Source organism: Protopterus annectens, chromosome 4.part0, assembly GCF_019279795.1.
Source record: "Protopterus annectens isolate FY-2018-M chromosome 4.part0, PAN1.0, whole genome shotgun sequence".
Classification (NCBI taxonomy): Eukaryota; Metazoa; Chordata; order Ceratodontiformes; family Protopteridae; genus Protopterus; species Protopterus annectens.
In genome coordinates this window covers 1152339276-1152366219 of record NC_056733.1, presented here as the reverse complement: position 1 = coordinate 1152366219, position 26944 = coordinate 1152339276, and the positions used below count along the sequence as shown (strand labels likewise).

The following is a 26944-nucleotide window of genomic DNA, read 5'->3' as shown; positions in this document are numbered from 1 at the left end:
CAAAATGTGACTCATCTCTGCAAGCTCTTTAGTTTGAGAATGCTACTAATTGAGCATGAGTCATTCAACCCAGGAAAATTGTAGGCATTCAGCCTCACTTGCCAGGCTAATTCAAGTTCTTCAGGTTTGAGTGGTCTAGGGCCACCCCTACTGTCATACTTGGCTTGATCAATGGTAATAAATTTAAAAGCATGTTCTTTATTAGAAATAGTGTGCTTAGCTAGTGCATTCTCCAGTTTACATTTATTCATAGCATGAGCACCAATATGTCAATGGTTGGGTTATTCTCCTGTTTTTCTCATTCCTCTTTCTCTGCGTCTTTCCCTTTCCCCTTCTATTTAGTTAAAGGTCACCCAAGACTCCTGGTTTCTTTCCATAATTCGCCAGGGATATTACATGGTTAAGAAATCTCTTCCTCTCCTTTTTGTACATTCCTCAGGAACAACTGCTGTTTTTTTCAGAGTTGCTTCAGAGCCTGTTGACTCAAGGAACAGTTCAAGAAGTTCCAACTCCTCAGAGTCGGAAAGAGTTTTACTCCAGAATGTTCTTGGTCCCCAAGAAGAATGCACCTGGAGATCCATTCTGGATCTTTCTCTGCCTTTCAAACCTTGTTTCCTCGTCTGCTTCCTCAGGCTTTTCTACTTTCTCTTGATCTCAAGGATGCTTGTCTACACATTCCCATTCATCCCCTTTTCAGCAAGTTTTTATGTTTCTCTGTTGCTTCCTGGCCAAGAAACCCACTGCTAGAAAATCTTATTTGTCGAAATGGAAGTGATTTTGTGTTTGATGTCTTTTTTTGTAACCTGGATCTACTTTCTGTGGATGTCCCTTTCGTTGTTTCTTATTTGTGCGAACTACTCAGTACTGGGTTGGTGTATTCTTCTGTTAAGGTTCACCTGTTTCTTCTTGTCTGCCTTTGACTCTCTCTTTGGTTTCTAGGTTTGAGGCCAAACAGTTTCTTAAAAGTGTCTTTCACATTAGACCTCCCAAGGAACCCTGTCCCTCCTTCCTGAGACCTTTAATTTTGTTTTAGAAAAATTGGCTCAGGCTCCTTTTGAGACTGCTGCTTCAGCTTCCTTACAGCATTGTTCTTGGAAGACTGTTCTTCTTTTAGCCCTTACTTCTGCCAGACTGGTATCTGAGCTGCAAGCCCTTATGGCTGTTCTTCCTTTTTTAGTTTTTCATAAGGACAGGGTGTCCCTTCATACTAATCCTCCTTTATGCCCATGGTGGTTAATGAATTGTCTGTTAAGTCAGTCTATTCATTTGCCTGCTTCCTTCCCTTCTCCGCATTCTGCTAGTGAAAAGGTTTTGCACATATTAGATTTGCATAGACAACTCGGATATTATTTGGATAGCATTAAAACTTTTCATAAATCAGAACAGCTTTTTGTTTCTTTTCATCCTAAGTCTTTTGGCGTAGCTGTGTTTCCAAGCAAACCATTTTAACTTGGATATCTAAATCCATTTCCTTTTACTATTGTTTTCATGGGAAGAGCCTTCCTTCTTCTGTTAAGGCTCATTCTACTAGGGCTTTGGCTTCTTCTGGTGCTTTTTTCAAAGGTTTGGATACTGATGTTCTTGAGGCTGCTACCTGGGCTTCTGTACATACCTTTACCAAACACTATAAGTTGGATGTGATTTCTAGGGCCAGTGCTGGTTTTGCAAGGGACATTCTCCAAGATTTCCTGAAGGGCTCTGCTAGCCTTTCCTCCTCCCAGTCTTCCTGAGCTATTGTAGTTTCCCTGTTGTAAAGAATACTGCAACAGTGATATGGAAGGAGATGCAGTGTTCTCCCCCCCACCCCATCCTTTTGGATGCACCTGTTATCTGATAATATCCTTAGGCTGTCATTCCTACTGGGGCTTTTCAGTTCTGAGGATGGTACATCTGGACGTCACCTTTATCCTCTATGCTGTGAGTGGGGAAGCATAAGTGTGACATACGGCATACCCATTACAACCTAAAGCTTTGGTATACTGACTGGACGTCGGGCTGCCCTAGGCATAGGATCCCTATTGTAAAGAATACTGTAACAGTGAAGAGAAGTACATCTACTGTTATGGGAAGATTTTACATAACTGTACTTTTTTTCTTGCTGTTGTTCACAGTATGCTGTGTACACTACTCGTGTATTATCAGTTTGGCAGATTGTTTTGCTTCTAATCTCTGATAAGTACTCTATTGGGAAAACATTATCTGTTGTGTTTTGCTCATTGTATGCTAGCCTGTATTACACTTTGTCAGGACTTTTTGCCAGATTCTAAGGAGGGGAAGTTACTAATTGCACTGATTATGAGAAACAAATCCAACATAACAATTTTCACAAGAAGTGTATTTTCTGTTTAGGTCTGGAGCACCAAATGCCCAATTGTCTCCGTTGAACTTGTTTCATTCATAGGACAATCGAGAGTATGGCTAAATTTTTCAGGAATACTCAATACTGAAGAGGTTGTACAACAGTGGCATTGTCTAGATCCATTGCTGTCTGACCACACACACCAAAAGAAAATGAATTAAAAAAAACAACAAAATGAATTCAAAGAAACAAAAAGAAAAAGCATACTGGGAGGCTGTTTGTTTTATGGCAGGACTGTACCCAAACAAGTTAGATTCCATTCTTCTAGGGCCACTTCAGCAGCTCCTGCCTTTCTTTGAAGGGACAACAAAACAAAATAAACTATCCTAGAAGCAACTACTTGGTCCTTTATCTATACCTTTTCCAAACATTGCAGTCTAGGTCTTGGATAAGTCAGGTGGGGTTTGCCACTGCCATTTTACACAGGATTGGTATTTCCTCCTTTCATTAGCTAGCCATCCACTTTTTTTATAGGCTCTGAGGGTCTTCTTAAAAGTTCTTAATACAGCTGAAAATATTACTAAGGACAGCAGTACAGTTGTTTTAGGAACTTGCCATGATTCTAAATGTCAAAGTATGTATACTCTTTCAATACCATTTCCTTCTTTTCATCCCCTCTCTTTATTATTTTGATATCCTGAAGTTGGTGTGGGTACCTTACTCACTAAACCTTTAATTTCCCTTCATCAGGGTATAGTTGGAACCCAGTGATGCAGCTTGGGTGTCTTTTGTTTGAGACCCTCTCCCCGAGGACTGGTTCTGCCAGGGCAATCTGTGCTGTGACTCCACTTTCTTATTTTGCAAGCTAGGGCTATCAAAAACTGAAGACTGTGCTGACCAGTATCTCTATATCCTGTTGTAAGGTAGTCCTCTGGGTCATGAGGGGAGGATAGAGCTCAGGACACTGGGCTGGCTGTCAAGTCTTCTGGAGGCATGCAGGAAGTCCCAAGGATCATTACTGCAACAGTAAATGTACTAGAATATCTACTGTTAGGTCATGCTCCTAACACAAATGTACTTCTTTACCATAAGAATGCAGTCTAGGGCAGTTTCCCCACTCATAGCTGATATGTTACAGAAGAGAATGCTGTCTTGCTTATCCTTTCCAAGGCTTTACCTTCCTCTTCTGGAGGTAAAGTGACAAACCTACTGTGATTTCTGGGACATATGTAGGACATTCAGCACCAGGTGTGGTGAAATCCACTTGTTCCAGGCTTGCATATAGGACATAGCTGATGAATAGCTTCATTTGGTGGTACAAAGAAATTACTTTATTTGTTTTCCTCTTTCCTCAAATTCTGTGAAAGGCATTTTAGAAGTGTAGGAATGTTGCTGAGAGGTCAGTCCATAGAGAAGTGTTTGAGCCTCAATGTTTCTCCAAAGGAGAGGGGTCTTTTAATGAGGACTGGGGGAACAAGTGGGTGTGAGGCCTCATTGTTTTTATCCCTGTTTGCAGATGATGGCCCTTTAGTGTTTTGACTATTCGTAGGAAGTCAAAAAGGAGAGAGACTTCCTTCCTCCATCAGCTCCGCAAGTATGTATTTTGGGGTGGCTTGCATACATGTCATTAGATATGCATCAGGCAGGCCAAGTGTTTGGGTTGCAGGGTGCTGGTATTTGGGGGTTATACCTTCGGCAACACTGTGATTTTTGTAGCTTGCAGTGGGCTTGCTGTTTTTATTATTGCATGTTCCTTAAGGGTGTGTTCCCTGACCTCCATATGCAAGGTCCCACCAGACTTCATAGAACTGTCTTAAGTCAGTGGCTTGAATTGTGGTTTGTGACATGAGATCTTGTGTATCAATCCCCTCTGACTCTGGCGGAGGAGTCTTTGGTTCCAAGTGTCCAAGACCGTTAACTGAGCTGGTTCTGAAGTGTAATTTAGCCAGTTAGCCAATGATTGCAATGCATAATGCATTCCCCCAAAATGCAAGCTTCAACTTTTGTTAGTCCAGTCCAAGCCTTTGAGAATCTAGTGACTAACAGGTCATTTCTTCACATATATTTTGTGAAGCTATGATGGAGGGTTCACAGAGAGCCATGGAACATTACATTTTCCACCTGGATGATCATGGTAATAAGTCAAGTGATGTCCTGGTTAAATTTTGGGAGAAACATGTGAAGGAGAAAAATCATTGAGCAGAGAATCTTTTTCTTCAGTAGGAGTGTCGGCCATGGCATCAAAGTATTTGCAAGATTTATGCAGTAAGTTGGAAAACCTCCTTTTTAAGGAGACTAATGTACATTTCTGCATATTGAGCCTAAAGTGACATCTTGAACTTAAGACTCCTAGAGGTTTAAGGGCATTTAAAAGTCTGAGCACACAGTTTGATTTAAGTGATGAGGAAGAAAAGGGTTTTAGGATCCGATGGATAGCAGTGGCACATCAGTGCTCCGTAGAGTAGGTTAAGATTTTAATTGAGGGAGGGTGGCCTAATGGTTAAGGTGTTTGCCTTACAAACACAAGGTGCTGGGTTTGAGTCTCACAAGGGATAAGTGGCTAGGCTTAAAATGGCTCACAAGGGCAATTAGCCTAGTACTAATCTATGAACCTGAGAGAGACCTACTTAAACAGAATAAAACAAAACAGATTATGGAGTTGTGCTCGGATTTGAATGAACAACTCAGTACTGCATGATTAGATGCTGTTTTTCTGGAAATAAATGAGAAACTTTCTGAAATGGACTTAATTGACTGCAAAAAAAACATAAATCAAAATGTGATTTATGTGACTGTGGCAACGGAAGAGCGTTCCTATGGAAGTACAAATTGGATACTAGTAAATCATCATGTGATTTGGGAACTTTAAAAAAAAATGTTTACTTTTCTTTTATTTCTTCCGAGGATATGGGCACCGTTACCATTGGTGAGCAGGAAGAGGGTTCTTTTCCTAATTTACCAGCAGCACAGGACCCAGCAGTTCATCAGGAATGTTTTTGTCAGCCCTCTGCCAGAGAGTGTCCCCAAACAAACAGAAAGAGAGATAGGAGTAGCTGTGGACATTATAATCAAAAGGAAGGGCATTCCAGGACTAACTTTAAGAAAATCATGTGGCAATGATGTAAGTTATGACTACATACTGAGTTTACCTGTGAATATATCAGGATGTGAATTGTCTGAAGTAATTTTATCTGTCTTGGATTTGGGTTTAAAATTTGTACCCATTGAAAACAAAAAGTTATGTAAGATGTGACATAGGCTCAAATGGATATGACAAGAAACAACTGTATAAAAGACCAATCTGCCGAACATTATATCTATGTAACATAACATAAAAGTTGGAACTAGATGTTTAACAAAAAATCAATTATACATAAAAGGTAGTAATAATGACTATATAAAAAAATTATGCTTTCTGTAATGTTTTTCAATCTGAATGGTCTATATAGAAAAGGAAGAGTAGTGAACTATATTAAAATTGTAGGGTGCAAATAGCTATGCTACAGGAGACGCACCTGGAAGGAACTGAACATGTGAATTTGATAAAGAAAGGTTTTCAGGATGGTTATTCAAGGAATATCTGGGCCACAGGAAAAGAGGAGTACTTATATTATTTGGAAGAGAGGCTCCAATAGTGATAGAAGAGGGAAAAAAAAGATAATAATGGAAGATACATAGTACTAAGGGGCTACGGGCTAGGGAGGAGGATTACACTGGCATGCATTTACATTCCACCTAAAACTGCTACAATGGAGCTTAAGAAAATTCTGGGAGAAATAATCAGCTTTCAGCAGGGAATATTACTTTAAGGTGGAGACTGGAATTTGGTTTACAACAGTGAACATGTGTTTTGGGGGGCCTAGAAGGGAAAATATAACAAAGGAGGGTAGATGTTTGAAGAAATTTATGAAGATGTTTGGCATGGAAGATGCGAATTCAGTACTAGGAGTTCAGAGTGAATTTACATGTTATTCTCCAAGATACAAAAACTGGGGTAGGCTAGATAGAACTTATATCTCACAGGAACATGTGCATTTAATTGAAGGTCTTGAAACGCACCCAATAACCATTTCAGATCATGTACCAATAATAAAAATAAAAATGCAAGGTAATGAAATAAAAATGAGACACTGGCACTTCCCCACCTATCTGTTGAAAAAAAAAAAGGAATTTAAGGAATGGGTTTTGGAATTAATTCAGGATAGGTTCATAGGTAGGTACTAGGCTATCGGCCCTAGGGCCTATACAAGCCCAGCCAAAAAGGTACCCTGGCTTTTGCCACCCAAGAAAATTATTTTCCTGTGCCACTGTCGAGCAGAGCCACAGAGGTGATCCCCGGGGTGAATTTCCTATTTCCCATCCAATCATCAAGAATTTTCTTGAAGAGTGGTAATGAGGAGCTTTCCTTTGATATAGATAGGTAGTTTATTACAGAGTATGGGAAGTCTCTGGGACAGGAATCTATCCTTCCGGCATGTTCTGTTTATGGTGGTGACAAGGTTTAGGTCCCTAGAGCATGTAGCTCGGAGGGATTGGGATTTCTTTAAGTGGAACATGTCCAACAGCTCTGGGTTTGACACACACACAGCTTTGTACGTTAGGCAGAGATCACCTCTGAGTAGGCGATATGCGACGGAGTAAAGCTGGAGTTTTTTGAGATGGTCTGCATAGGGCATCTGTTTGAGGCCAGTAATCCTCTTTGTGAGGTATTTCTGTGGCCTTTCCAGTTGTTGTAGATATCTTGTGAGGTACATACCAAAAGGGGCGTTGTACTCTATAATGGGTCTAATGAGTAATGAGTAGGGGGGAACAATGACCTCTTTTTTTCTGGATGAGAAACCTTTTGTGATGAGGTGTGCCACATAGAAGGATTTCCTGACTACTGTGGCGATGTGATTATCAAAGGAGAGACTACTGTCCACCTGTGTCCCAAGGTCTCTTATCACACTTTCGGTGTTAAGTATACTACTGCCTATGTTGTAGTTCATGGGTACAGAGTTTTTACCAAAGGGGATGGCAATGCACTTTTTGGCATTGAGCTTGAGGCCATGGCTTTGACACCAGGCATCTGTCTCAGTGAGGCCCTTTTGTAGGATGTCCACATCATTAGGAGTTTCGATTATGGCTCCTAGCTTGCAGTCATCTGCGAACTTCATTAGCCAGAGACCTTCTGTATTAGCCTGTACTTCAAAGAAGTAGATACCAAACAGGAGAGGACCCAGGACTGAACCCTGTGGTACTCCACTTGTCACTGGTCTGAAGTCGGATGTGGAGTCTGCTACTTTTACAGTGGGGGTTCTGTCAGCGAGCCAGTTGGCAACCCATCTTGTAACATAGGAATTTATACCTAGTTTAGTGAGTTTATCTATAATTCCAGAGTGGGGAATGGTGTCGAAAGCCTTGGCAAGATCCAGATAAGCTGTGTGAACCACCTTACCCATGTCTACGGCTTTGGTGACTGCTTCAAAGAAATCTATCAGGTTTAGGAGACATGATCTGCCTTTTACAAACCTAAACTGGGTGGGGTCCAGAGTTTGGAGATTACCAATGTCTTTGTTTATAAGTTCCATGATGATACGTACAATGGACTTGCAGACCAGGCTCGTCCGGCTAATGGGGCAGTAGTTCCTGGTGTCCGTGGTGGCTCCCCCCTTGTGGAGTGCGATAACCATTGCTGTGCGCCATTCAGCAGGCACAAAGCCTGAGGTGAGGCTATGATTGAACATGGTACTTATGTGGGGTGCTTGTTCGTTCTGTAGTTCGTGTAGAACGCAGCCTGGGATGTTTTCTGGTCCCATGGATGCTGTGTTCTTGGCTTTGGAGAGTGTGGTTTTTACCTGTGCAGCCATGATTACAGGAACTTTGCATTCTTCCGGTATAGAGATGGGCTCTTTAGGGGGAGAGAGGGGGGTAAAGTTAGCACTGAACCTATCTGCCAGGATGTTGGCAATATCAGTTGGGTGTGTATATTTAGTGCCATTGTGCTGTAACTCAGAGCAGATCTGAGTGTTGCCTTTGAGATTCTTGACATAGCTATAGAATGCTTTGTGGCTGTCTTTAGAATCAGTGGCGATTTTGTTTTCATAATTAGCTCTGGAGGATTTTATCAGGGATCGCAGCTTTTTACTAAGGCTGACCAGGGAGCTCCTCCACTCATGGGATTTTACTCTGTTTTGCAGCAGTTTCTTCCTTCTGTTGTACAATTTGTTTATGGCAGGGGACCACCAGATTGGCTTCCTTTTTTTGGAGGATAGCGTCTTGGTTCTGTTTGGGATAGCACGATCCATGCACTCATGTAAGTGCTTATAAAGTGCAATTGTGTAAGATTCAGTAGTCATAACTGTATTGTCCATCTGCATGGGTGTCATGAAGTTCACCACTTCTGTTTTAAGAAGCATGAAGTTGGCTTTGGAGAAATGTTTTGCCATGGTTTCCTTAATGGGGGGGTGGGGGTGGGGGAAGGATGTGGATATCTAGGGTAATTAGCTTATGGTCGGATCGGACCAATGAGGCGTTGACTTCAGGTTTGGAACACCGGTCACTCATGTTGGTAATGAGTAGGTTTAGGATATTGTTGCCCCTGGTGGGGGTGTGGATAAGTTGATTCAGGGCATTGGAGTTTATGAATTCCAGAAAGCTTTGAGCGAAGGAGTTGGTACATGAGTAGTTTTCCCAGTTAATGGTGGGGTAGTTGAAATTGCCCATTATTAGGGTGTTTGGTTGAACCCTAATATTCTCCAGTACATCAAGAAAAGAGGAGTGGGAATCCTGGGGCATGATGGGTGATCTGTAGCAAGCTACAATTTGGATTGCAGTTTTGCCCAGAGTTAGTTGCACTTGGATAACCTCGGCTGCATTATGCTGAGCAACTAGCCTGGAGGTGTGGATATCCTTAATGAATATGGACACACCTCCGCCTTTGGTGTTCTGGTCCAGGATACATGGCCGAAAAGTGTGGTATGAGTTATAGCCTGGTAGTGCAGTGGTGCTCTCTGGAGCCTTGAACCAGGTCTCAGTCACTGCACAGATATCGATGTTCTCCATTTTAAGGAGTGTCTCGAGTGAGTGCATTTTGAGATTTAGACTTCTAGCATTAAGCAGCATCACCCTCAGTTTTTGCTGCACATAACATCATTACTAGAGAAAATAGAAATTTCTGCTGAAAATATTATTTTTTTTTATTTTATTTTATTTATTTATTTAACATTTGTTTACCGGGATAGTCCGACTGGGTTAATTACCCACTTTCATCGGAGGCCTGGAGAGAAAAGATTCATAGACTTAAACAGTAAAGTACAGTACAGAAAAACTACTAAGATACATATGATAATAATACAAACTGTAACAATTGAATAAAGGCAACACATATATAGTACTGATAATAAAAAATTCACATAAGGCAAGAAGAAGTAAATGTCATGAAAGGTAAGGAATGATTAATAATCGAACAATTTAAATACATGCAATACAATGGTTTATACTAGAGATATGACTGCTTTGGACTGGATATAGATCAACAGAGTAGAGAGGTCTCTATAGTCTTAAGTAATTAATTTAAGTATTGACTTAAAGATAGGTGTGTAAGAACCTACAGTTGTTGAGGGGGTGAGCTTTGAAAGTTAAGTAGCAGAGAAACGAAAATGGCTGGTCACTGTATAGAGAGTTGAGATGACAAGGGAAAGCAGCACAGAAAATTGGGAAATAGTAGGTCCCAGTAGTGAGGGAGGGAATGAGAGGAAGCGACTAACAGAATGGAGGAACCAGTATTAAGGACAGGATTTAATAGAGAGAGATGGTGGGAAGATCGGGAAAAGAAAGGTAAGGTGAATTTGGTGGAAGAAGTTGAGATAGAGAAAGTGGCTAAGAAAAAGCAGAAAATAGTAGAGGTAGTTGCTGGGTTAGCCAGGGGCTATGTAAGAGCATTGCCAGTTATTGGTTAGATGGGTCCTTTGAAGTTTGAATTTGGCAGGGTTGGTAATATTAAGGAAATTCTGGAGGATGGAGTTTCAGGCTTTGGAGATATGATTAGAATATAGGACGTCTCCGAAGCTGCTATTAGATTTGGTGACTGTTAATAGGGATTTGTCTGTGGATCTTAGGGTTCTGAGGTTAGAGTATGGCTGGATGAGATTATGGACTACAGGACAGTTTTCTGGTTTAGTAATGATGTTATGTGCAGTGGTTATTTGATGGAGAGATAAGAGATTGGGTAGTTCAAGCCAGTTTAGCTGCTGGAGTGCTAAACACTGGAGGGACCTATGTGGGGAATTTGTGAGGAATTTGGCTATTTTATTATAACATGCCTCCAGTCTGACTATGTCTGATTTTCTGAGGTTTGTAAAGATTGGTAAGGTGTATAACAGGGCAGAGAGAATAAGAGTCCTAGCAGTGGCCTGCCTGGTGGAGTTGGTGAGGAATTGTTTGCTCTTCTAGGGAGTACCAAGTTAGATATGGGTCTTCAGAGATATGCTTATGAAATCTAAGGTTACTATCAATAGTGACTCCTAGTAGTTTAGTTTGACGTGTGGGTTCTATTTTGGTGTTAATAGCTGAGAAGATGGCAAAGGGTGTTGTTGGGCTTTTGTTGGAGAAAATAATAGGTTTAGTTTTCTTGGGGTTTAATATAAGTTGTTGACTAGAGAGGTAAGATTCTATATCTGTGAAGGATTTTTGTGTTTTTCATTATAGGGAGGGGGCAGAGCATACTAGGGTTGAATCGTCTGCATATTGAATAGTGGTTGCAAGGTTGGTAGCAGTGTGCAGTTTGTTAGTAAAGACTAAAAAGCAATGACCCTAAGATTGATCCTTGAGAGACCCTTAATGACATGGGTAAGTGAGAGGATAGGTCATTTTGCCATTTGACAGCTTGTTGTCGGTCTGTGAGATAGTTTTGAAACCAAGGTAGAGCAGAGTGAGATATATTTAATGATGCAAGTTAGTTTAGGAGTTTTTGATATGAAACAGTGTCAAATACCTTGGACATAACTAAGAAGATGGATGCTCATTGTTTTTAGACGTGTCAGTGAAGCGACCTGAAGCCATGCTGGGAATTTTTTAGTTATTATGGGTAAGATAGTCCATAAGCTGAGCATGGACACATTTTTTGAGGATTTTAGACAAGGGAGAGAGGATAGCTATTGGTCTATAGTTTGGGAATTGTGATGATACACCACCTTTGTGTAGAGGAATGATGTATGAGGTTTTCCAAAGTTTGGGAACGTGCTGTTCTTTGATTGATCTATTGATGAATACAGATATAGGCTAGGCAATGGAGTCAGCTGCTAACTTTGAGATGCGTGTTAGGTAACTGGTCAATTGTGAGGGTTGTGGGTTTTAATTTGTGTAGTAATTTTCTAATAGTAGATGTTTAGATGGGCACTAGGGAGAAGGGAGTGGAATGGGTAGAGGACTGGCGTGGAATGGATGGAGGGGTGTAGTTTGTATTATTTGAGAGAGAAGATGGAGTTTATGAAGAAAGAGTTGAACTTAGTGACCAGGCTATCTATGGTGTTGGACGTGGTCGGAGATGGGGTTGTGGATTGTCCAGGTTGAAGAAGTTTTTTTAAACTACTCCTGAATTTTTGTGGATTATTACGATGGATGTTTTGAAGTTGAGTATAGTAGGTTCCTCATACCTTTTTTGATTTGGGTTTTGGCTTTGTTTCTTAAGTGGCAATAGGTTTCAAAAGAGCTTTGGCTTTTGTTACTGTGGTAGTAAGTCCAGGACTTGTCTCTATCTTTGAGTAGTTGTTTAGTTTCTTTAGTCAGCCATGGGGTATAGTTAGCTTTTACACAAAATTTTCTAATTGGAGCTAGAGTGTTTAGAATTTCAAGAAACTTTGTACTGAAGTATTCTACAGCAGTGTCAAGGCTGAGTTGAGAAAGTGAGGACCAGTCACAGTGTTGTAGTACAGAATTAACGTGGTTGTAGAGAAGTGTTTATTCATTGCTTCTAATTTCTCTATATATTGTAGATTTGGGGGTTGTTTGTTCTGTGCCTGACTAGGAAGGTGGGTAAGTGTTCACTTAGGCTGTCAGGAAGACAGCCTGAGTGATAGACTAGAGAATGTTTATTAGTTAAGGTCCAATCAAGGATTGTTTTTTTTACCCCTATGTTTATCTATTCTAGTAGGTGTGTTTATAATCTCTGTGTATCCATATAGATTGATGGAGTTGGAGGGGCAGTCTGAGGAGCAGGTGTGCCAATCAGTATTAAAATCTCTCATAATTATGACCTCCTGGTTGAATGAGGAAGATGACCAGGAGAATAGGTCTTCAATTGTGGAGAGGTTGTTACTGGGGAGGAAGGGGGGATGTAGACTGATATTGTTATGTGTTTCAAACCAAAATACACCTCACAGCCAAGGTCCTCCAATACGAAAATACAGTTTATTCACAATAAAAGGTTAAGCGCTTTCATCAATAGACTTCATCAGGGGTTCTGATGAAGTCTATTGATAAAAGCGCTTAACCTTTTATTGTGAATAAACTGTATTTTCGTATTGGAGGACCTTGGCTGTGAGGTGTATTTTGGTTTGAATTGTTTGGCAGTGTTACACCTGTTTTGGCACCTGTTCTTTTGTTTATTGTTATGTGTTTGTTTGGGTTTATTTAGAGTTGACAGAGGGCTGGTTGGATCCTTTGGAGTCTGAGTGAGTTTATATATAGGATTGCTACCCCTCCACCCCATTTCTTATTTCTGTCTGCTGTGTGGATGTTAAAGCCAGGAGGGATGATTTCATTGTCATTAATTTAGGGCTTGAGCCATGTTTCAGTTAGAATACCTATGTCGTGTGAGTATAGGGCGATAGTTGCATGGAGTTTGTGGGTTTTGTTTACCAGGCTTCATACATTCATGTTGAGGATTAGAATGCTAGGAGTAATAGGTCTGAGGTTTGTGATTTGCACTGGATTGGGAGAGTCTGGTAGTCCTGTTGTTTGCTGTGATGGATAAGGGCCAGGGTTAGGGTGCATATCTCCACTTAGCTTTAATTATGTTTTTTTGTAAGGAAGTAGGTGTGGCAGTTTATGTGTGAGTTTAAGGGCCTGAGTTTGGGGACATGGTAAGGAAGCATAACTATAAGAGGATATGTCTGTATTGCTTAGTTTGAAAAGTCCAGGAGCTATGGCGATATTGAATGTGGAAGTATGGAGTGGATATGTGAAGGGATATTTGGGGGATTTATTGTGAGGTATTATATGCTTGTGGTAAGAGGTAATTTGGAGAGTGAAAGAAATTAAAAGGAACATGACAATTTGAATAGCGACTATTGTTGTAAACTAAGAGAAGAATTTGATGGTGAGGTGATTATAGATATTCAGAGTTTTTTGCTAGAGTGTGGTTGGAAGTAGTGGGGTAGATGTATGGGAAGGTATTGTGGAGGCTAATTGGTTGGTTGTATTTATAGATAGGGGCAGGGTGTGGGCTTGATTGTTGTTTGGCTATGAATTTTCTGGGGTGGGGCTTGGTTTTGGATTGGCCATATGGGTAAGGGGTGTGGTGTGGTTTGATATAAATGTAGATGATGTGGGAGTGGGTGGGAATTGGGGGTAAGGTAGGAGAGCAGAGTGAGCCTGAGCAGGCTGAGTTGGACCACCCACAGAGGTGGGTGGGGGGCAGAGGAGCAGTCGGCATTTATGGGAAAAAAAACAGTCTGTTGAATGGCTGCTAGAAGTGTCGTGCTACAGGTCAGAGTTCTGTCCCTGAGAAAAAAAATGGTTCCTGTAATCAGATTGTATCCAAATTAGAAACAAATGGCAGGATTATGCTATTTAAATTGGGTTTCAGTTTGCCATGCCCTTAGTTTAGCTATATTTTTAGGCTGGGAGATGCAAGGTTACCCAATATAAAGTCAAAATGCTGTTGCAATTTGCGACAGGAAACGGAGAAATATAGCTAAGGAGTAGGATAAAATTAAAATGGAGTTAAAAACTAGGGTGGAAATAAAAGGATAAAAAGGAAAGGGAGGTATGGTTAAGAAGTAACAGGAATTATTTAGAGGGGCTGACAAATGTTAAAGTATTTCAGTATGGGGGAATCTCTCAGAACAAGGAAAGGAGCAACCGCAGAATGCTAAACAGAAAATAAGGGATTACCTCTAATATGCATGAGTTTAGAAAGATTGCTGTTAAGCAACTGTTTCTGGATGATAATTCTAGAGCACAAAACCTTTTAGCACAGTGAGTCAGACAACAGAAAGTGGAAAGTGCTGTCACCAAGCTTAGGAGCCTATAACAAGGAAAATAACAAGAGATCCTGTAGAAGTATTAGAAATATTTTGGAAATTTTATGAAAGTTTTATAAAACAAAAAAATGTGGAAATCAAGAGAAGGTACAAATGGAAATGTTTTTGGAAGAATTAAATATGCCAAGGTTAGAGTTACATGAGGCTCAATTGCTAACAGGATTGGAAGAGATGAGATAAAAATGGCTATGTATAACCAATCTGTAGGAAAGTCCCCAGGAATAGATGTTATTCCTGTGGAAGTTTGGAAGCTAGGAGGGAAAAACCTGCTAAGGATCTGAAAGGGTTTGTTTAACAGTATTTTGACAGGAGAAGTACCAGCATCCTGGAAGAACACTGTGGCAACAGTAATACCTAAAGATGGTAAAGGTCCATTGGATCCAGCTTCATACAGGCCCATTTCAATACCAAGCCATGATTATAAAGTGTTTATGTAGATAATAGCTAAAAGAATGGCAAAAGTGATAGCAAAATTGATAGATATGGATCAGTGTGGTTTTGTGGAGGGGAGGCAAACATTTGACAATGTTAACAGAACATTGATGATCCAGAAGGAAGCAGAATGTAAGAAAATACCACTGTTATTGGTGGGTCTTGATGCAGAGTAAACATTTGACAGAGTAGACTGGGACTTCATGAGCAGGGCAATGGAAGCATTTGCTTTCCTTGATAAAATTATAAGGTTGATTTAGGAGTATGTATGAGGGATGGGAGGTGAAAATGAAAGTGGGTGGGGTCCTCTCTGTTAATTTCTGCTTGATTAGAGGAACCAGGCAGGGTTGTCTGCTTTCCCGTTTGTTGTTTGCATTATATTTAGAACCATTGGCAAAGAAAATAAGGGACTTAGAAATTCAGTGATATAATCAGTATGGTAGTCAGGAAAACCTGGCTCTATTTGCAGATGATGTTATTTTATATACAACAAAACCAGAAAGGGACATTACAGTGTTGTAGAATGTTTTAAGAGAGTTTCAAATCTTCTCAGGATACAAAATTAATGAAGCTAAAACAAAAGCTAAATTATGTACCCCCACACAAATTTGTCCAACAGTACCTATATTTATGGGGACATGATAAAATAAAGAATTTAGGAGTATGGATTAGAAATTACTCTGTTGTGGCAGCTAAGGATATGTGGAAAGAGACTAAACATAAGATAATACAAAAATTGAGAACCTAGAAGCTTTTTTTATATGGATATGGATACTAAGATACAAGCAGTTAAAATGTTTTTAGTCCCTTTGGTCATATACACAGGTCAGGCATATTTTTATCAACCAGAAGAGAAGCTGTGGATAGCAGTTAAAAAAGAGTTGAAGGATTTTATTTGGGAAGGGAAGACAGCAAGGATCATGTGGATTATGCCGATTCTTCCAATAGAACAAGGTGGACTAGGATTACCCAAATTGAGGGGATATTTTAGAACAACACAGTTAAGACTCTTATACATAACACAAGCAGAATACTATTAATTCAAAGTGGAAAGGGATGATGATACTGGGGAAGCTCAAGAAATAAGGAGAGATTGGGATTTTGGATGCAGACTCTTAAGGAGAAAAAAATCATACAGAGTATTATGTTCATAAAATAGCAGGGAGTATTCTAAGAACTAAACCAGCACGTGAATGGAGAAAATAGATTCTGCTGATAGGGATGACTGCAGTTAGGGATACAGATAATAGACAAGAGGGGGCTGGAATTTACTGGAGAAAACTGGCAAAGGAACCAAGATATTGGGAGCAAATAACTAGAAAGAGAAAAGTAATATAATGGGAAGATGCCAATAATTTGTTTGGACTGCATGTTAGAGATTACCTTCCCTATCTGGGATTGATTTCAGAGTTGCCTTCCCTATCTGGGATTGATTTCAGAGTATAAGCAAAGAGAAAGAAATGTGGGGGGGGGGAGGGGGGGCTAAATGAAAGACCAGCACTGGTAGAGTTTTTAATAGAATCTAGAACAGAAGGTGCCGTTAAAAAAGGAATAATTAGTAGACTATATAAAATATTGCATTACAATTATAAGAATCAATAATAGCAGCTTAGAAATGATTGGAAAGAGAGATTGCATAGGCAGTTCACAAAGAGACAATGGGGGAATATATGTAATATCTCACAAATATGCAACAAAGTCTGGAAGATTTAGGATCCTTTGTCTGGAAGTGTTTACGTAGGTATTTTTATACTCCAAGTAGACTCCAAAGTGTTTTTCCTCAGGTGGATAGCAAATGATGGAGGTGCAATGGGCAAGAAAGTGGTGACTGGGAACATATTTTTGGGGAGTGTAATGAGTTGGCAGACTTTATGGATTTCCTGTAGACCGCTCTGTTGGAGATGCTGGGTGAGCGGATTGGATTGACTGGGGAGATTATTTTTTTTGAGCTATGATACAGAATCAGAATTGCCTAGACATAGAAAATACTTGCTGAGTCTACTTATGGTGGCTGCCAGAAAAGCAATTACCAGAAAATGGAAGTCAAAGTCTAGACCAGCTTTGCTATAAGTAGTGAATATAGTAACAGAGATATAACAACTGGAATTAGATCTTTAGAAAAGGGGAGGAGCAAACTACATAGGAAACAATGGGAATTGTGGGAACAGTACATGCAGATAATGAACAAGGTTTGAAAGAAGGCAGATGTTGAATGAGCTAGGTAATACTTAACTGACAATGAGTGGATATTATAAATTATGTATAATGTTTGCAGTTACAGTTGCTTCAACAGGGTCTGTGATGTATAATGTTTGTAACTAAAGTTGCATTAATATGGTTTGTTTTCCTTTATACAAATGTAAGATTGCCAATATTGTACATGATAATTTAATAAAGATGTTCTTTCTTTATAACAAAACAATCAGATTAAAGTAAAGCCAAAAAAATGTTCCCACTGTGTTGCCTTGCCTGTATGTTTTTAAATGTGAATTGTTTCATTTATAACATAAGTTGCATTTAATCTACCAGTTTAGTACTATACAGGAGGATGAATGTGCAATGGGGGATTTAGAAACAAATGCTGACACCATGTTTTTTTCATGTTTTTCTGATATAGATGATTGGGGAGGGAAAATGCTAATGCCTATTGTTAGTTAGACAATAGAGGCATTAAATGTAAGAATACGTTTATTGCCCCCATTTATTAATGAGAATATACAAAGTTTTATAGCAGCATTTGATTTTTGTGTTGACAAAATGTTTGCTGATTTTTATGGTATGAAACATGGAGTGAAATATAATTTATATAAAAACCAATGGTCTGCCTTGAAAGATATACAAGAGAGGCAGGACTTGGTTATCAAGCCAGCCAATAAAGGTAACAAAATTGTGATAATGAATTTTGTTCAGTGTCTGGAAATGTGTTATAGACATTTGAATGATGTTTCTACTTAAGAAAAATGTGAAGTAAATAGATATAGTGAATTGTTGCAACAATATTTTGAGCTTTTAGATAAAGGTGCATGACTGTGATATTTTTCTAGGCAGGACGTGAAGAAAAAGTTAGATATTTCATGTCAAATTTCTGTGTTTTATTGCCTCCCTAAATTACATAAAGGAGTGGAAAATTTTAAGTGGTCGTCTGATAGTTTCGGCATGCAGATATTTTCTTCTTAATTTAGGGATTTTTTTACATGAATTTCTGCTGCCTTACATTGTGAAAATTCCATGTTATCTTAAGGATACATCAGATTTCATAAATAAAATACAATGAGTAAGTTGAAATAGTGACATGTATTAGCTGGTAATGGATGTTAGTAGTTTATATACGAATGTCCAACATATCCATGGCTTCCAAGCATTGTAGTATTATTTGAGAGAGCGCCCTTTAGCTAATTATGTTGTAGAATTGGTAGTGTTTTGTTTGAGTAACAATTTTTTTATGTTTAATGAGGAGTTGTTTCATCAAATACGAGGTACGGCTATGGAGGCCCTGCTTTGCTCCACTGTATGGGAACATAGTTATGGCGAAATTTGAGGTGGAATACATATATATATATATATATATATATATATATATACATATATATTTATATATATATATATATATATATATATACATATATATTTATATATATATATATATATATATATTTTTTTTTTTTTCCCCCCAGCATTCTTTTTTTAAGCGTAATGTGGTTAAATATTTTTGCTATCTCAATGATTTGTTTTTTTATTTGTCAAGTGGGTAATGATAATTTGAGATATTTTATTGATGACTTGCAGAACAACAGATTTGGATTTATGTTTGATGGTATGCAAGTAGGGAAGCAAATGTCCTTTTTGAACTTGAATTTAGTAGAATTGGATAGTGGCAGTATTGTAACTTGAGGGGAATGTTTTTCTGCATGCCAGTAGTTGCCATCTTCCCCATCTAATCTCCTCACTCCCTTATGGGGAGTTTATACGTTTAAATAGACTTTGTAATGAGGATGAGTAATTTGAATGAAAAGCTCACTATACAGCATAAATTATTATGAAAAGATGCTATGATGTGGAAGTGGTTAGAAATTCTTTTAAAAAAGGTTTAGAATAAACAATTGGGAAAGAGCAGGAGGTTATACATCAAAATAAAGACATTTACCAGTTTAATAATATATCAAACCATGGGTAGGGGGTTGAATAATAGAGAGGTATTTTTTGTTACAAATTATAATATTTTAAGTAAACAGGTAGTAGATTCATTGAAATATTACCGGCCCTTGTTGCTTAAGGATAAAGAATGTTCCAATTTAATTGGGAAATTTCCTTGTATTTCTTATAAAAGGGGGCACAATATTGCTGATATGATAGCACATAGTAAATGTGTTCACACTTCCGATAGGCTTAATATGCAAACACTTTCTCCTAATATAGGCACATTTCAATGTGGCAGGTGTTCAGTATGTAAAAATGTTGTAAATAAGTTTTCTAGAATAAATGGGGTTAGTTTTTATTCTAATAGAGAATTCTCATGCAATACTGAAAGAATTATACATGTTCTAAAAGTCACTCTTGAATTGTTTTATGCAGGAAAAAATCAAAGGTCATTTAAAGTTAGGTTACAGGAGCATATCAGAGACTGTACAAATGTTTGGAAAGTCCTTTGGGTATGCATTTTAAACAATTTTTCATGCAAGTAACCCAGACGTTTCGACAGGGAGTATTTTGGAACAAATTTGTAATGGGATAGGTCATCTTGTTGATGTTAAAGATAAGTATATATAAAGTTTCTTTGTTCAATATTTTAAATGTAATACTTTAGTACCTTATGGTTTGAGTAAAGAATGTAATTGGAAGTATGTTGCTTAATTTTTCTTAATTGTCAGTTTGTATAATTAATTAATTAGTATTTCGTATTGTAGAGTATGTGGGTTTTTTTTTTTTTTTTTTACTCCTTGAAGAAATTATTTTGCCGAGGCGCTAGAGAAGAAGAAATTGTGATCTGATGTTGTCAGTTTTCACTCGCTCCTTGACTGTGGGCTCTGTTCCGAGCCTCGGAACCGACTCGGCCGTTTACTTCAGCGCACACCTTCCAAACTCTCAAGCTAAGCTGTACCCATAATGCTCCTCTGAAAATTACCTCAGATCTCATTTGCCGCTTTGTGTGTCAGAAGCGTTCAACCTTCTGTCGAGCCTTGGCTTATTGTTAAGTAAGTTTTTTTTCCCTATTTAATATCTCTTTTTGGATATTTCTCTATTTCCCTTCCTAATACCTCTCTTACTGTCTTACCCGTTCCTCACGTTTTGGCTTCTCCTTAGCATGAGTGTGTATTTTTCCCATTTTGTATACTACCATTGGTAGTTTCTTCAGGTACCATTGTTGGTACATCCCTTACCTTTTTAAGATATATTTCACTTACCATGGTTGGTATTTCCTACCTATTTTCTTATCTTATTTAAAAAAATCTCTGTTTCTGTATCCTTTTCTGTCAAACTATGTATGTGAGACTGTCTGCATTTTGGCTGAAAAACAAGTTTCTCTAGTTAAATTCTCTAAAGGCACCTCCAGATTTAAACTGTGTCAGAAATGCCAGGATAGAATGCCCAATTATCATGGGCATACCCTTTCTGTTTATTGTTTGGGGAAAGTCTACTTACAAGAAAGTTGCTCAATTTGTCACTGTTTTTCTACCCATATGCTTACTGAACATAACAACAAATTAATACTTAAGGTACTTTTGAAATCTGATTTTGAAGAGGCCATTTCTGAGTCTAGAGCTAAAGCCAGCACTTCATCATCTTCCTCTAGTAAGAAAATACCTTCTTTACTTCCAAGTACCTCAGAACCGTCCAAGAAGGTTTCTAGAGTGCCTTCGGTGGTAAAGAGTTCTTCGGCACTGAAAGGTATAACTAAATCGGCACCTACAAAATTATTGGAGCTGACAGCGCCTTCCTTGGCACCCACAGAGATTTCAGTGCCAGAACAGTCAAAGCTGCCTTTACTCCCCGGGACAAAATATTCACCAACTAGTGACCCCTTTAAGGACAGGCCACCAAACCCCTTCCTCAAAGTGAAACCCCCCTAGGTCTCCTTCAACTGCTTCGATTCAGTCCAGTAAGAGTTTCACAGAAGCCAACATTATGAGATTGGTGGATCAGCTCCTGACGTCAAGGGGATTGTCCACGGTTCCTAGCCACTCTGGTGTCAGAACCAGCCTCTCTACAATACTCCTGGTGTCGACTGTTCTGGTAGCATCCTCTTCTTCGGTACCGAGAGCTGCCTTGAGCTCCTCTGGGCTTTCGACACCGGAGTCCTCATGGGATCGGGACCGGCCATGTTTGAGGCGCATGGATCAGTTTCCTTAACTTCAGAGCCTTCCATGTCCCTTGGCACTTCCACCTTTGTAGGATCGACCCAGGATTTTGTTTCGGGGGTCACCTGCTCGATGCAGGGTATGACCCCAATTCTGAAGGAGTCCATTTTGGTTTCGGGCTCCTATCCCTCTAAGGGGGGGTAGCCCTCTGGATCATGGAGAAGGCTTTGTCCACTGGGGACTCGCAGTCATTGCCATCCCTGTCAGGACAAGTTTCTACATCTCCTCGACCTGAGCTGCCATCCTTCTCATCCCCAGGGCAGAGGGCACAGAAGTTCCAGGAAAGACCCACTTTGGCAGTTTCTTCTTTGGACACTTCCCCAGATCATCCCCCCAAGGAAGTACCTGCAATGAAGAAATGCAAGAGGAAGCACTTAGACTCCCCGGATGAGTCTTTCACCAAAAATACCAATTTTGATGAAGGAGAAGGTTCCCCCAGGTCACCCTCTGATGATGTTTCCTTCATGGACATCCTAGAAATCCTGAAATAGAGGGGTAGCTGGTCTTCCATCCAGCCTTACTTGGAAGAGTCAGTATACCTGGACGCTTTTCATGCCCAGCCCTCTACTTCTTGAATCTCTCCGCCCACTGACGACCTCATTAAATTGATTGCTCAGCAGGCATGGAAGATGTCTGACTCCATCGAGCCGATCCCCAAGAGGCCTGATCATATCCTATCAGCCCCTAAGGACGAGCCACACTGATTCAAAGACTGGGCTACGGTGATAGCGGCAGCCACAAAGAAGGAACTTTTTGAGGAAAGTTTGACTAGCCATCCTCCTAACAAGGAGTTTTGGACTTTGAATTGGTTTGGGAAGCACGTTTATGCTTCAAAGACCTTCATTGTTAGGTCCTTGAATTATATGGCACACTTTACAAGATTACAGAGGGATCTGATCAAGGAGCTCTCGGATATCCTCTAAAAAGCAGTGACTGAACGGCTATTGGACAAAGTTACCTCTCAGCTAGTAACCCTTGATGCGATTTCTAACTCGTCCATGAGGCTGATTGCTGATGCAGCTGAAGGGACGACTAGAGCAGTGGGTTCAGGCATAGCTATTAGAAGGCACTCCTGGATGTGCTTTTGTGACTTTACGGAGCCACTTAAAGTGTCATTCATCAAAGCTCCATTTTACGGAGCTACCCTTTTTGGTCCCAAGGTAAAAGACACTGTATCCAGATGTGAAAAAGATGGTAAGACCTTTTCTGCCATAGGTGAAGTTTCTCCACTCCTCAGAGTCCTTTCTCTAGGAACCAGAGAAGTGGGAGACTATGGTTTAAAAAATCCAAAGTGCCTTTCCAAGATTCACATGGCAAAGAATTTCCCCAGGGAAGAGGGGGGATGTAATGGAAGACGTTTCCCAGAGGCAGATATGGACCACAAAACAAGGGGTCCAGAGAATCTTTTTCTGGTACTTCCTATCAACATCCCTGAATGGGGCCCCGATTGCGCTCCTCTGGAGGCAGTCGAGGGCCGACTTTCTCTGTACCAGTCTGCTTGGAAAATATTAACTACGGAGAAATGGGTGCAGGGAATAATATCCATAGGTTACAAAATTCCACTGTCATTACTCCCAATATTCCAGGAAAAAACTCCTGGATGTTGCTCTCAGTCACAGGGAAGCAGCAGTCATAGAAATTAAAAAACTGCTAGACAAAAGAGTCATGCAAAAAGTCCCACCAGACCAAACAGGATCCGTTTTTTACTCGAGGTTCTTTTTAGTGCCTAAAAAACAGGAGACTGGAGACCCATCTTGGATCTCAGCCAGTTCAACAAGGCAGTTCAGCAAACCAAATTCCAGATGGTCTTGGTAGAGTTGATACTTCCATTCTTGGAAAAAAACGAATGGATGTGCTCTGTAGACCTCCAGGATGTGTATTACTTTGTAAAAATGGACAAATGCTCCAGGAGGTTTCTGAGCTTCCAACTAGGAGCCAGACATTTTCAATTCAGAGCACTGCCCTTTGGACTCACCACAGCCCCCATGGTATTCACCAAATGTATGGGAGTGGTTGCAGCTCATCTCAGACTGTGGGGCTTTTGAGTTTTTCCATACCTCGATGACTGGCTCCTTACTGCTCCCACTAGGCATTAGAACGGGCAAGAGATTACACTCAACACCTCTGTACATTTCTAAGCATAACAATACATTTTGAAAAGTCAAGCTTACAACCTTCTTAGCAGTTAGATTTCATTGGAGCCTGCTTAGACACTGTCACAGGAATTGCTTCTCTTCATCCAGAAAGACTACAACACATCAGATTCCAAGTTTGTCAAATTATAAGAAACAACAGAGTTCCAGCAAAATTAGTCCTAAAAGCATTAGCCTCAATGGCAGCAGCAATAACTCTTGTCCCCTTAGCAAGATGTCACATGCGAATCCTGCAATGGTTACTTGCCTCCCAGTGGTCTCTGATTCATCAACCAATGTCTTACCTAATTGTGGTTACCAGTCGCTGCAAACGAGATCTTTCTTGGTGGCTCCATTCCAGTCAGATTCTCTTGGGGTGGCCATTCATGCTTCCACAACCCCAAGCCATAGTGACCACAGATGCTTCCCTGATAGGGGGGGCGGTCATTATTTGGGAAGGACAGTCCAAGGCACATGGTCCCAACTAGAGGACAACTTGCACATCAGTGTTCTGGAGGCAAGGGCAGTGTTAACGTTGCAAGCATTCTAGGATGTCCTTCCTCTGAGAACAGTAGCAATTCAAATGGACAACATGTCAGTAGTTTGGTATATCAACAAGCAACGGGGAACCAAATCTTACCCATTGTGTCGAGAAGCCCTCAGAGTTTGGCAATGGGCAATTTCTTCCAACCACTTTCTCATAGCAATGCACATTCCGGGGAGCTCCAACGTGATAGCGGACAAGCTGAGCAGAGCTATTCTCATGCCTCACAAGTGGTCTCTTAATCCTGTAGTGGCAAACAGGATTTTTCATCACCGGGCCCAACCTTGGTGCAATCTTTTTGCTTCACCTTTGAAGAACAAGTGCAGAAGTAACTTTGTCTCATTGGCCCCCTGGTCTTCTCTATGCCTTTCCTCCAACTCCCTTGATATCACAATTTCTAAAGAAAGCCAAGAGGACGGAGAACTCATTAATCCTCATTGCTCCTTTCTAGGCTTGACAGGTTTGGTTTCCCTTCCTCTGGCCTCACCTTCGTCAGAAACCATGAATTCTGGACCCTGCTCCAGACCTTCTATCTTATCCGGAAGGCATGGTTCATCCGAATCTCCAACATCTCAAGCTCACTGCGTGGCTTCTCCAATTCCCATGATTGCCAGGCATCCTTCTCTATCCTCTTTTGTACAACAAATTATTGTGGCTTATCACAAACCTTCAACTAGGAGACTTTATCAAAGTAAATGGGAAAAATTTGTGAATTGGGCCCTTAACAACAAACTTGATCCTTATTCAAGCCCAGTTCATAAGGTTTTGGATTTCTTAGCCAACCTCTACCAATCTGGTTCCTCTGCATCAGTAATTAAAGTTCATCTCTCAGCAATATTGAACTTTCATTTGGGATTTGATGGCTCATCTTTAATGTCACACAAACTTTGCAAAGCATTTTTAAAGGGAGTCCTGATGTTAAGACCTCCATTTAAAGAACTAATTCCTCCTTGGGATCTAACATTAGTCCTACAGTCCCTTAAATTTTCTCCCTTTGAACCATCAGCGACTTGTGACTTAAAAATTTTATCTTGAAAAACTTTATTTTTAGTGGCTATTACATCTGCCAGAAGAATATCTGATCTTCAGGCCTTATCCTGCAAATCTCCATACTTAATATTCCACAAGGATAGGGTTGCCCTTAGGACCAATCCATCCCTTTTACCAAAGGTAGTTTCAGGAGCTAATATAAGTCAGACACTTCAATTGCTAGTCTTCTTCTCTAATTTTACCAATAAAGGAGAGTATTCCTTTCATTTGCTACACGTCTCACAGACAGCTACATTTTTACCTTCATAGAACAAAGGATTTCAGAAAATCTGACCAATTATTTGTTGTATTTTCTTCTCTATCCGTAGGTAACCCAGTTTCAAAGGTTACCTTGGCAAAATGGTTTAGAGACTGTATTACTTTTATTTGTCAGTCAAAAGGGCTTCAACTTCCACGCCCAGTTAAAGCCCATTCATCTAGAGCAGTGGCAACTTCTGCAGTTTTTCATGCCAGAGCATCCCTGGATGATATTTGTGCAGCGGCCACTTGGTCTTCTCCACATACCTTTATCACTCATTACAAATTGGATCAGGTCTCTAGGGACGGGCATCATTTGGTTCGATGGTGCTTAGGAATATTCTTCAGCAGGACCTCCTAAGACTAAAGTAGCTGGGGACTCTGTCCCACAGTCAAGGATTGAATGAAGATCGACAACATCAGATAAGGAAGTTATGTCTTGCCGTAACATTCCATCTGTGTTGTTGATCTTCACTAATCCGTGACATTCCCCCCCTTCCCCCAACCCGAGACTCTTTGTGGATCGAATTTTCCATGACTGGCTTCATATTAGAGACACATATCTGGTCTCATATTATGTCTATTATTATTACTACTGTTATTATTAGTAGTATCATTTCTGCTTGTCTGTCTGCCACTGTGTTGGGAAAACTCTGTCTGAGGTAATTTTGAGAAGGGCATTATAGGTAGAGTCTAGCTTGAGAGTTTGGAAGGAGCTTGCTGAAGTAAACGGCTGAGCCCACAGTCAAGTATTATTGAAGATCGACAGCACAGATGGAGCATTATGGTAAGACATAACTTATTTTTTATATCGCTATTTTTTGAATTGCGGCATTTTATCTGTGGCAGTTGTATTGATTTATTAGTCATTTGTTTCTTGTTTTTTCATTTCTTTAGCATTCATTTCTTTAGCATTCTTATCTACTGTAGGTATGACCAAGGCCTGGACCATTCTACCAGTGCTTGTACTTGGCAGTTTCAACTACCTCTGTTCTCATTGTAGTGAAATAGGCCAGGGATTTCATTGCCTTATGTCTGTAGATGCCCATGTTAAAATGTTAGTATTTATAGTAGTGATTCATATTGTGAATCATGGCTTCATCTTCTTTTTTGAAGGCTACTAATTCTCATCCAGATCTTGCTATTTCTTCTTTACCATAAGGTGAATTTATACACGCTAGGCTTTTTAGAATGCACCCAACAATATAATTTTGATATTTTTATCCAGAGGTTATGCTAGGCATAATATCAGCCAAACCTGTAGGAAGGTATTTGTTATAAGTAGAGTAGAAATTATAGGTAACAGTTGTTAAAATAAATTTAGCAAAATAGATACCCCTGACAATTTACATTTTTATTATGTCATAGAGTGCAACATATTAATGATAAGATTAAGAATTTAGTTAAAGCTTGGATTTTTTTTTTTTGAGGATGGTAAATTTAAAGAATTGTTCCCTAATTACCCAAGGGGATGCAGTATTTGTGATCATTTGGTTCATATTAATTTTAAAACAGCTGTTTCCTCTCCACCTATCTTATTTTTGCATGGGGGGGGGGAATTGTTTTCCCTGGTTATAGTTCCTGTGTTTAAGTATATTATTCCTGAAAAGGGGAATATTAAGGGTAAAAAAAAATGGTACTGTGGTTTC

The 26944-nt window shown here is 39.8% G+C and overlaps 1 protein-coding gene across 1 annotated transcript in view; it reads left to right on the top strand.

The window, feature by feature from the left end:
* The window catches only part of CPSF1 (cleavage and polyadenylation specific factor 1), a 2236766-nt gene that overhangs the window by 1968055 nt on the left and 241767 nt on the right, over positions 1-26944 (top strand). The window lies entirely within an intron of this gene.